Raw genomic sequence first — 12,062 nt, forward strand, 5'->3', positions numbered from 1 at the left:
TTACATAAATTATGTTTTCTTTCATGTAATTAACAAGAGTCCATGAGCTAGTGACGTATGGGATAATGACTACCCAAGATGTGGATCTTTCCACACAAGAGTCACTAGAGAGGGAGGGATAAAATAAAGACAGCCAATTCCTGCTGAAAATAATCCACACCCAAAATAAAGTTTAACAAAAAACATAAGCAGAAGATTCAAACTGAAACCGCTGCCTGAAGAACTTTTCTACCAAAAACTGCTTCAGAAGAAGAAAATACATCAAAATGGTAGAATTTAGTAAAAGTATGCAAAGAGGAAACTGATTTGTGGGTGTGGTGAGGGGTGTATTTATAGGCATTTTAAGGTTTGGGAAACTTTGCCCCTCCTGGTAGGAATGTATATCCCATACGTCACTAGCTCATGGACTCTTGTTAATTACATGAAAGAAACATAATTTATGCTTACCATATAAATTCCTTTCCTTCTGGATAGAGAGAAAGTCCACGGCTTCATTCCTTACTGTTGGGAAATACAACACCTGGCCACCAGGAGGCGGCAAAGACACCCCAGCCAAAGGCTTAAATATACCTCCAACTTCCTCATTACCCCAGTCACTCTGCCGAGGGAACAAGTAAAATTAGGAGAAACATTAGGGTATAAATGGTGCCAGAAGAATAAAATAAATAGGGGGCCACCCATAGACAAGAAAAAATGGGCGGGGGCCGTGGACTCTCCCTATCCTGAAGGAAAGAAATTTATCTGGTAAGAATAAATGTTTTCCTTCCTAAGACAGGGAGAGACCACGGCTTCATTCGTTACTGTTGAGAAAACTATATCCAAGCTCCAGAGGACACTGAATGAATAACAGGAGAGAAAAAAAAGGAAGAGGTAAACCTCTTGTGCAGGAAGATTACTGATCCTACTTGATGCGGGCCACCACTCGAGGAAGAAGCGGTAAAAGAGGAAAAAGATATACGAGTTTGAACCTCCAGGGCACTGCCAGTGCATCTATTAGATCCGCTAGGGGATACCTCTACCGGTACCTGGGTAGCTTGGTATTGAGACGGGACGACATGAGATCTCTCTCAGGCATCCCCCACTTGCTGCATATCTCAGCAAACACCTCGGGATGGAGAGACCCACTCCCGAATCAGAGATACTTCCTTTATAGCCAAGGAACTTCTCGGCCCCCCTGATGGTTGATGTAAGCCACCGAGGTTATATTGTCTGATTGGAATCTGATGAAGTGGCAAAGCCTTCAAGGCCTTTAAGAGTGCCCATAGTTCCATAATATTGATCGGGAGGGAGGAGGACTCCTGAGTCCACAACCCCTGTGCCTTCCTAGCACCCTAAACAGCTCCCCATCCAGAGAGGCTTGTATCCGTAAGTCACAATCTCCCAGGATGGTCTTGAGAAGCATGTCCCTTGGGACAGATGATCTGGACAGAGCCACCAAGAGAGCGATTCTCTCGACCGGCTGTCTAATACAATCTGTTGAGACTGATCTGAATGATTGCCGTTCCACTGCCTCAGCATGCACAGTTGTAAAAGGTCTGAGACGGAACTTGGCAAAAGGAATGTTGTCTATGCAGGACACCATGAGACCAATCACCTCCATACACTGAGCCACAGAGGGACTCAAGGAGGTCAAGACATGCCGAAGTTAGCTTGCAACGTCTCTGGTCTGTTAGAAATATCCTCATGGATATGGAATCTATTATAATAGTACCCAAGAATTACACCCTGGTACTTGGGTTTATCTTCCATCCATGTGATCGATGAAAACTGAGAAGGGACTCCGATAATTCTTCTGCAAGACAAAAGGATGGTGCTTTCACCAGAATATCGTCCAAGTATGGGGCTACTGCAATACCCTGAGTTCTGGCAACGACTAGAAGAGCCCCCAGGGAAGTGCTGGTCCAGGAATGCAAACCTCAGGAGCTGAAAGTGTCCCCTGTGGATTGGAACATGAAGGTAAGCGTCCTTTAGATCTATAGTGGTCATAAACTGGCCTTCCTGAATTAAAGGAAAGATGGACCTTATCGTCGTTAGCTCTGCGCGCTTGGATGGCGAATCCGGAGTTCTTAGCCGTAAGTTTGGTTAAATGTACGACGGCATCAGAAACAAATGAGTTAGCTAGCTTAAGTGCTTTAAGCTTGTTCATAATCTCATCCAATGGAGCTGTGCGAATGGCCTCTTCCAGAGACTCAAACCAGAATGCCGCAGCAGCAGTGACAGGCGCAATGCATGCAAGGGGCTGTAAGGTAACCTTCTAATATTTTATCCATTGGATCCGAAAAAGCACAATTATCCTCCACCGGGATAGTGGTACGTTTAGCTAAAGTAGAAACTGCTCCCTCCACCTTAGGGACTGTCTGCCATAAGTCTCGTGTGGTGGCGTCTATTGGAAACATTTTCCTAAATATCGGAGGAGGGGAAAAGGGCACACCGGGTCTATCCCACTCCTTGCTAATAATCTCTGTAAGCGTTTTAGGTATAGGAAAAACGTCAGTACACACCGGCACCGCATAGTATCTATCCAGCCTACACAATTTCTCTGGAATTGCAACTGTGTTACAGTCATTCAGAGCAGCTAATACCTCCCCAAGCAACACACGGAGGTTCTCAAGCTTAAATTTAAAATTAGAAATCTCTGAATCAGGATTCCCCGAATCAGAGATGTCACCCACAGACTGAAGCTCTCCGTCCTCATGATCTGCATATTGTGACGCAGTATCAGACATGGCCCTTACAGCATCTGCACGCTCTGTATCTCTCCTAACCCCAGAGCAATCGCGCTTGCCTCTTAATTCAGGCAACCTGGATAATACCTCTGACAGGGTATTATTCATGATTGCAGCCATGTCCTGCAAGGTAATCGCTATGGGAGTCCCTGATGTAATTGGTGCCATATTAGCGTGCATCCCCTGAGCGGGAGGCAAAGGGTCTGACACGTGGGGAGAGTTAGTCGGCATAACTTCCCCCTCGTCAGAATCTTCTGGTGATATTTCTTTTATAGTTAAAGACTGATCTTTACTGTTTAAGGTGAAATCAATACATTTAGTGCACATTCTCCTATGGGGCTCCACCATGGCTTTCAAACATAATGAACAAGTAGTTTCCTCTGTGTCAGACATGTTTAAATAGACTAGCAATGAGACTAGCAAGCTTGGAAAACACTTTAAACAAGTTTGCAAGCAATATAAAAAACATTACTGCACCTTTAAGAAACACAAATTTTGTCAAAATTTGAAATAACAGTGAAAAAAGGCAGTTACACTAACGAAATTTTTACAGTGTATGTAACAAGTTAGCAGAGCATTGCACCCACTTGCAAATGGATGATTAACCCCTTAATACCCAAAAAATAATAAAAGACAAAAACGTTTTTTTGTTTGTTTTTTTTTTTTAACAGTCACAACAACTGCCACAGCTCTACTGTGGCTTTTTACCTCCCTCAAAAACGACTTTGAAGCCTTTTGAGCCCTCCAGAGATGTCCTGGATCATGCAGGAAGAAGCTGGATGTCTGTGTCTGTAATTTTAGCTGCACAGAAAAGCACTAAAATAGGCCCTTCCCACTCATATTGCAACAGTGGAAAGCCTAAGGAAACTGTTTCTAGGCCAAATTCAAGCCAGCCATGTGGAAAAAAACTAGGCCCCAATAAGTTTTATCACCAAATACATATAAAAACGATTAAACATGCCAGCAAACGTTTTATATTACATTTTTATAAGAGTATGCATCTCTATTAATAAGCCTGATACCAGTAGCTATCACTGCATTTAAGGCTTTACTTACATTAGTTCGGTATCAGCAGCATTTTCTAGCAAATTCCATCCCTAGAAAAATATTAACTGCACATACCTTATTGCAGGAAAAACCTGCACGCCATTCCCTCTCTGAAGTTACCTCACTCCTCAGAATATGTGAGAACAGCCATGGATCTTAGTTACTTCTGCTAAGATCATAGAAAACACAGGCAGATTCTTCTTCTAAATACTGCCTGAGATAAACAGTACACTCCGGCACCATTTAAAAATAACAAACTTTTGATTGAAGAATAAACTAAGTATAAAACACCACACTCCTCTTACGACCTCCATCTTGGTTGAGGCTTGCAAGAGAATGACTGGGTATGACAGTTAGGGGAGGAGCTATATAGCAGCTCTGCTGTGGGTGATCCTCTTGCAACTTCCTGTTGGGAAGGAGAATATCCCATAAGTAATGGATGATCCGTGGACTGGATACACTTAACAAGAGAAAAAGAGAGTCTGCCCCTACATGATCCAATCCTGGATCGGTGGCCGCCCCTTCATGCCAATTTGTTTTTGGCAGGCTTCTTATTCTGCTTGGATTTATTCCAGGACTGAGACGTTTTCCAAGAACTCTTGGGTTGCTCAGGCTTAGAGGAGGATTGTTGTCGTTGGGATTTGTCAGAACGAAAATTAGAAGATTGTTGTCCCTTAGACTTGTTCTTCTTATCTTGAGGTAGGAAGGCACCCTTGCCTCTGGTAACAGTAGAAAAAATGGAGTCCAGGCCTAGACCAAATAAAATCTATCCCTTGAAGGGAAGAGAAAGGAGTCTGGACTTAGAAGTCATATCCGCAGACCAAGACTTCAACCAGAGCACCTGGCGGGCTACGACCACAAAGCCAGAGGCCTTTGCATTTAGATGAATAATTTGCATGTTCGCATCAGAGATAAAAAGAATTAGCAATTCTCAGAGCTTTAATTCTGTCTTGAACCCTCTGAAGCATAATAGCTAAATCCGATAAATATTTAGATGACTCCGGGTCAGGAGAGCTATGTTTAACTTTTCTCTTGCATTTGTTAGAATGAGGTATTGCACTGAAGGCCGCAGACACCGCCGTTTGTAACTGAGCGGCAAAGTCCGCAGGAAGAAGGACCCCTCCGGATGGAGGATTATATGTGCTACAGGGAACTGCATGTGGAATGAATAATGTAGCAAGGGTAGTAATCTCACGGGATGCCAAGTCCTGAGAGGTAGACAGCTCAGAGGGACTAAGAGCCTTAGCAGGCTTATCTCCCTTCTTAGACTTTATAATGGTGTTAAGGCATGTGGAACATAATTGAGTGGGCGGAAAAACCACAGCCTCCTCACAATATAAACTGGTATGATTTAGTGCAGAAGGAGTACCTTCTAACATGTCAGAGTCCTCCATAGCTCAGGTTATACCCACAGAAGGGCACGAATAAAAACTTTTTTTTTATTTAAATCAGCATTTTTTATTTAATAAAAGGTATTTAAAAAAAATAATAATAATAATAATCACATTCGGTTGACATAAGTTGGATCAGCAAAAAAACACATACAGGATGACAAAAGTATGCTCAACTGGTTATATCAAACTAAACAAAGTATGACGGAGCATTATTCTTCACACAAACTCCTGAAATTAAATTTAAAAGCAACTTATAATTAAAGGGATAGTAAACCCCAAAATGTAATTGATGATTTAGATAGAACAAACAAATTTAAACAACTTTCCAGTTTAATTATAAAATTTTCTTCATTCTCTTGTTATCCATTGCTGAAGGGACAGCATTGCACTACTGACAGGAAGCTGAAAATAGCTATTTAGCCAATCACAAGAGACAAATTAGCAGCAGCTCCCACTAGTGTATGATATGTGCTTATACATTTTTTAACAAGGGATACTAAGAGAATGAAGCACATTTGAAAATAGAAGTGAATTTAAAAGTGTCTTAAAATGACGTGCTCTGATTCATGCAAGTTTAATTTTGACTTTCCTATCCCTTTAATGCCAACACAATGCCAAATCATGTATTCTCGCCCATTCTTCCTTGCCTGTAAAGTGTACTTAATAGTATGATACCTCTTTTTCTACGGTTATGAAATTAAACTTTATTCCCTGATGAATTAAGTCGTCTTGTAGTGTGATATACTGCAAGAAAATGTGAAAAATGAAAAGTCAAGGTTACTTGAATAGGAAGGGAATAATGACAAGTTGTAACCATTAATATATATTACAGTAAAGGAGTCAATTACCAATATTTCAAGGTTGCTCAGATCAATTATACCATATTCGAGACAATATTATCCTAACTAGAATGATGGAGACGGGAAGAATTAGACTTTATTCTTGATTATATGATGTCTCTACTATGAGTATAATATTTGTTTAAAATTTTACACACCTTGATATGTTCTTAAACCATAGCTTGATGATTTTAACTGACTCCATAAACCATGTCTCTGTTATAGCAACTTGTATTAATGAAAACATTGTAGTGGATTAATACAGCTAAGATATTCACCAAAGTGGGTGAATGAAGAATAAAATGATAAAAAAAATATTGTCTCTACTTTAAGAGAAATCTTAGTCAAATGGGGGGGGGGAGGTGAGATAACACAGTAAAAAAACTATATAATGATAAACAAAGAACATAAATTGATTGTGACTATAGTAATTAGATGCTTAACTGAGCCAGAAAAAGGCTGGTAATCATAGAGCCCTTTACTTTTCATGAGCTAGGCTATAGACCCTGTTCTTTGGGTCGTATTAGTAATATAGATCACAACATGTTAGGCTTAATACCAAAAACGTAGAACTCTTTGTCTAATACAGCTTAGATATATAGGACGATGGAAAAGTAGAAACTATTATGTTAGTCTGTCTTATAACCGCATCTGAAAGGACCAACAGTAGATCATAAGTAAGGTGTGAAGAACACGTGGTTGACCCTTAATGTATCTTGGTATAAAACCACCACTAAATATACAGAGTGCCTTGCCTGTTTAACCTTAAAGGGACAGTATACGCTCATTTTCATATAACTGCATGTTATAGACACTACTATAAAGCATAAGATGCACAGATACGGATATACAAATCCAGTATAAAACAGTTTAAAAACTTACTTAGAAGCTCTCAGTTTAGCACTGTTGAAAAGGTAGTTGGAAAGCCCACTGCAAGTGGGAAATAAGACACTCCCTCCTCCCCCTTATTTTGCATATGAAAAGACCCTTTACACAAACAGGAGCAAGCTGGAGTAGGTATCCGACGGTATTTTCATAAAACTTTGGGGCTGGGGGGGGGGGGGGTCCGTGCAGCGTTCAGGGAAGGACGCAATTTCTGAGGACTCCGGCCGAATCTACAATAATCCGCTGGTTATTGTGCACTAACGGCAAGATCACGTACATATCTTATAAAGACATCACAACTAACAGCTGTGGTCCCATATCTGCTTTTCTTGCTGTTTTCATGACTCTGGTGCTGTCGGACTACACCGATTCTTCATTACCACATAGCCTTCGGAGTAACATTATACAGAACAGGCAACTTACAACGAACAACCCTATAGAAGTGCACACCCCTATTTCCACGTTGCTGTCAACAAGACCATTTTAAGATGGCGACCGTATGGGAAACAAACTTAGAGTGGGAGCTGGAGCAGTGCTTCGCTAAACTGGAGACTATTCTCTTTAGAATATATCAGCGATCATCACCGCTGGACTGCGCAAAAAACACTCCATCGCCGATAGAGCACATAACAGCAGGAGACCTGGTGCAGACCCCTACAATGCCCACAAACAAAGATGGCGACCGGAGGGATATCATAATAAGGAGCCAACCTCCATGTACAGAAAACCTTCTTATACAGCTGACAGAGCGAGATCTACATAAAACGGCAGGGGATGACAAGATTAACCATTACAAAAAAGAGGCAGCCTTGACTGACTAACCTGCAGAACGCGCAGAAGGGCCCCGGCACGACAGCAAGGACAGCATATAATATATGGCCACTGAACAGGAACATTCCTATACCTTCCATGACTGGTAAAACAGCCATGACTAGGCTCCAGCAGGAGGACGGGTTCTGATACTGATCTCAATTTAGCAATACTGGTGCAGAAACCCCTCATTGTGGGACCTCCACCGACATGTGGTGAAACTGGAACAAGTACAAAATCTAGTCAGGCCCGACATGCACTGACCAACTTATTCCAGCTAATTAAGGACGGGACCATCCCTGCTGCTCCTGATACCGGTGAGGCAGCTACGATCAACACTAGCAACCGGATGATGTCTGATGCCAGAACTAACCATACAGTGTCAGTGCAGGGGTCCTCCGTTGCTAGAGCACCATCAAAAGCAAGCGCTAGCAAGCAGAATTATGCACTGGATAATGTATCCCAACATGACGCCCGCAGAGACTCTCCACATGGGACTAATATTATACAGCTTGCATACAAAAACAACTCAATTTCCATATGGCACTTACAGAGAGAGAACTGTCTCACTAACTTGCTAAGAACAACTAGTGCCTACAATGAGTCGCTGCTTAGCTTGCACATAGACCCTGGGGGCTGATATCTTGTAAATGTAAAACCGGTCTTTGTTTTCACCTGATTTTTAGATCTACTGTTAAAGTTCACAGCACATTTTTAATGTTATGATATGTTCAGTTTTGTCTTTTAAGCAGTTATGTTTTACAAGATGTTTATCTGATATTTCTGCGCTTGGTCACACAGTGGCCGCTGACACGTCACTACTGGCTTTATACAGGCTAATCTTTATAATATGTCCTGCAAACAGGTATTTGATTTACAGTATCTGCCTACATTTCAGTTGCTAACATAATGGTAAGTAGTGTAGACCTGATATGTATCTGTTTGACGGTGATGTGGCTAATAACACTGTGTTCCAGTTATACACAAGCTCATCTCTATAATGCATATCAAAATATGGGTACCTGTTTTACAGTCTCTGACTACATTATAGTCTCCATCATCATATCATGGTCTGTCCTATTTCATATAAGCCCATATTTATAACATGTTCTACTGGACAACTATTGCCACATATGCAATAGCCTGCATTATAGCTACAGACAACACACTATGGCAAGATGCGTCTCTTTAAAGTCACAGGAGATAACAAGCTTACAAGCATACACCTGCTCATTACACATCGCTGGGTAGTATAGGGTAGATCATCAAATAACCCTTGCCAACTAACAATCAACTTAGTCTTTGGAGGTTCAGATTGTGTCTCACCTTGTTTGTTTCACAATATTTTGTTTATATAATCTTACCCAACTCTATAAAATCCCAATTTCGTATGGATGTAGACTAATCAAAGGCCCAAGAGTGGTCTAGAAATTCGTTATATGGGAAAAAAAAACCAATGAGGTTTGACTTCACAGATCAATGTATTTTTTGCATGAATCATCATCTGGCCTCTTATCACTTGCATTCTAATTCATTTATGTATACTTCCCCAATAAAAAATGTTTAAAAAAAAAAAAAACTTTGGGGCTTGGTTAGGAGTCTGAAAATCATAGTAGCTTTATCTAGTGTCCAGTAAGAATTTATCTTAAGAGTGCTAAATAAAACCTCCTGCATGCAAGGGCAATACAACTAATCTCACAATTAGTAAATAACCAAGACTAAAGATATGGGTTAGCTCCAAAATGTGAGATGCAGATGGGCTAAAGTAAGAACTGATCAGCTGAGATATAATAAAAGACAGGGGTACTGCTGCCACAGCTCAAAAGTTTAACTTGTTTCTGACCATAAAAAGAGGAGACCTCTCCCGTTTGGGTGGTCAGAGTCCTTTTAGCGTATGGTTCTGTAGTTTACCCAATTCCGACTCCAACAACAGCACACACCTCCCTGGTAGAGCATGGATGGCTCAGAGATTGTTCAAAGGTGAGATGTCGCCAAGCATGTATTTTCACCCAGATCGCAACAGCTAGTATCTCACTTGACCAAGCAGCATGATTTGAAGGAGGGCATCCAGTAAGATCATTCTTCTCGTGATTGATGGCAGTGTAAAACTGATTACCTATGTAACTCGTTCCTTTCATCTTTGCCTGTGACACCTCTAACTGTCCTGCGTGGTGCAGAACTGGCCCTGTTTGAATGGTAAGAGGCTGCATGGGCCTGTGCTGCTCACAAATATCTGACTGCACCGCCATCATAAATTTAAGGCTCTGTTTCTCTGTATTGCGCACATCTTCTGTATCTTGAGGTGCGTCTCCTCTCCTGTGTGGTAAATCTGGTGCATAATGTCTGGCAACTTCCCTGGTTTCTCCCAGTCTCTGTGCATTCTGTGGCGGGTCCACAGCAGCTCTCAATTCCCTAATGAGAGCGCATTAATGGATATCCAATGAGAGTAATCGGTCACTCAGAACATTGGGTATTTGCCTATCCATAGTGTAGGTGAAGGCAAAGTTAGGGTATATAAAAACAAAATTTATGTAAGAACTTACCTGATAAATTCATTTCTTTCATATTGGCAAGAGTCCATGAGCTAGTGACTTATGGGATATACATTCCTACCAGGAGGGGCAAAGTTTCCCAAACCTCAAAATGCCTATAAATACAGCCCTCACCACACCCACAATTCAGTTTAACGAATAGCCAAGAGGTGGGGTGATAAGAAATGAGCGAAAGCATCAAACAAGGAATTGGAATAATTGTGCTTTATACAAAAAAAAAATCATAAACCACCACAAAAAGGGTGCGCCTCATGGACTCTTGCCAATATGAAAGAAATTAATTTATCAGGTAAGTTCTTACATAAATTATGTTTTCTTTCATGTAATTGGCAAGAGTCCATGAGCTAGTGACGTATGGGATAGCAGATACCCAAGATGTGGAACTTCCACGCAAGAGTCACTAGAGAGGGAGGGATAAAATAAAGACAGCCAATTCCGCTGAAAAAATAATCCACAACCCAAATCAAAAAGTTTTAATCTTATAATGAAAAAAAATGAAATTATAAGCAGAAGAATCAAACTGAAACAGCTGCCTGAAGTACTTTTCTACCAAAAACTGCTTCAGAAGAAGAAAACACATCAAAATGGTAGAATTTAGTAAAAGTATGCAAAGAAGACCAAGTTGCTGCTTTGCAAATCTGATCAACCGAAGCTTCATTCCTAAAAGCCCAGGAAGTAGAAACTGACCTAGTAGTATGAGCCGTAATCCTTTGAGGCGGGGATTTACCCGACTCCACATAAGCATGATGAATCAAAGACTTTAACCAAGACGCCAAAGAAATGGCAGAAGCCTTCTGACCTTTCCTAGAACCAGAAAAGATAACAAATAGACTAGAAGTCTTTCTGAAATCTTTAGTAGCTTCAACATACTTCAAAGCTCTTACTACATCCAAAGAATGTAAAGATCTCCCCAGAGAATTCTTAGGATTAGGACACAATGAAGGGACAACAATTTCTCTACTAATGTTGTTAGAATTCACAACTTTAGGTAAAGTCCGCAACACCGCCTTATCCTGATGAAAAATCAGAAAAGGAGATTCACAAGAAAGAGCAGATAACTCAGAAACTCTTCTAGCAGAAGAGATGGCCAAAAGGAACAAAACTTTCCAAGAAAGTAATTTAATATCCAGAGAATGCATAGGTTCAAACGGAGGAGCCTGTAAAGCCCTCAGAACCAAATTAAGACTCCAAGGAGGAGAGATTGACTTAATGACAGGCTTAATACGAACCAAAGCCTGTACAAAACAATGAATATCAGATGATTAGCAATCTTTCTGTGAAAAAGAAAAGAAAGAGCAGAGATTTGTCCTTTCAAGGAACTTGCAGACAAACCCTTTGCCAAACCATCCTGAAGAAACTCTAAAATTCTAAAAGAATGCCAAGAGAATTTATGAGAAGAACAACCAAGAAATGTAAGACTTCCAAACTCGGTAATAAATCTTTCTAGACCACAGATTTACGAGCCTGTAACATAGTATTAATCACTGAATCAGAGAAACCTCTATGACTAAGTATTAAGCGTTCAATCTCCATACCTTCAAATTTAATGATTTGAGATCCTGATGGAAAAATGGGCCTTGAGATAGAAGGTCTGGCCTTAACGGAAGTGTCCAAGGTTGGCAACTGGCCATCCGAACAAGATCCGCATACCAAAACCTATGTGGCCATGCTGGAGCCACCAGCCGTACAAACGAACGCTCCATTAGGATTTTGGAAATCACTTTTGGAAGAAGAACTAGAGGCGGAAAGATATAAGCAGGTTGATAATTCCAAGGAAGTGACAACGCGTCCACCGCTTCCGCCTGAGGA

The 12,062-nt window shown here is 40.9% G+C and overlaps 1 protein-coding gene across 6 annotated transcripts in view; it reads right to left on the reverse strand.

Annotated features, from left to right (window-relative positions):
* The window catches only part of NUMB (NUMB endocytic adaptor protein), a 498,823-nt gene that overhangs the window by 336,581 nt on the left and 150,180 nt on the right, over window positions 1-12,062 (reverse strand). For 2 of the 6 annotated variants that reach the window (XM_053697789.1, XM_053697788.1), the window contains one exon: window positions 5,843-5,911. The exons of the other annotated variants lie outside the window; for them this stretch is intronic. The gene's annotated coding sequence lies outside the window, so the exon portion shown is untranslated. The remainder of the gene's footprint in view (window positions 1-5,842; window positions 5,912-12,062) is intronic. 6 annotated transcript variants of the gene reach the window in all.

The sequence above is a fragment of the Bombina bombina genome, chromosome 1, assembly GCF_027579735.1.
Source record: "Bombina bombina isolate aBomBom1 chromosome 1, aBomBom1.pri, whole genome shotgun sequence".
NCBI classification, from domain to species: domain Eukaryota; kingdom Metazoa; phylum Chordata; class Amphibia; order Anura; family Bombinatoridae; genus Bombina; species Bombina bombina.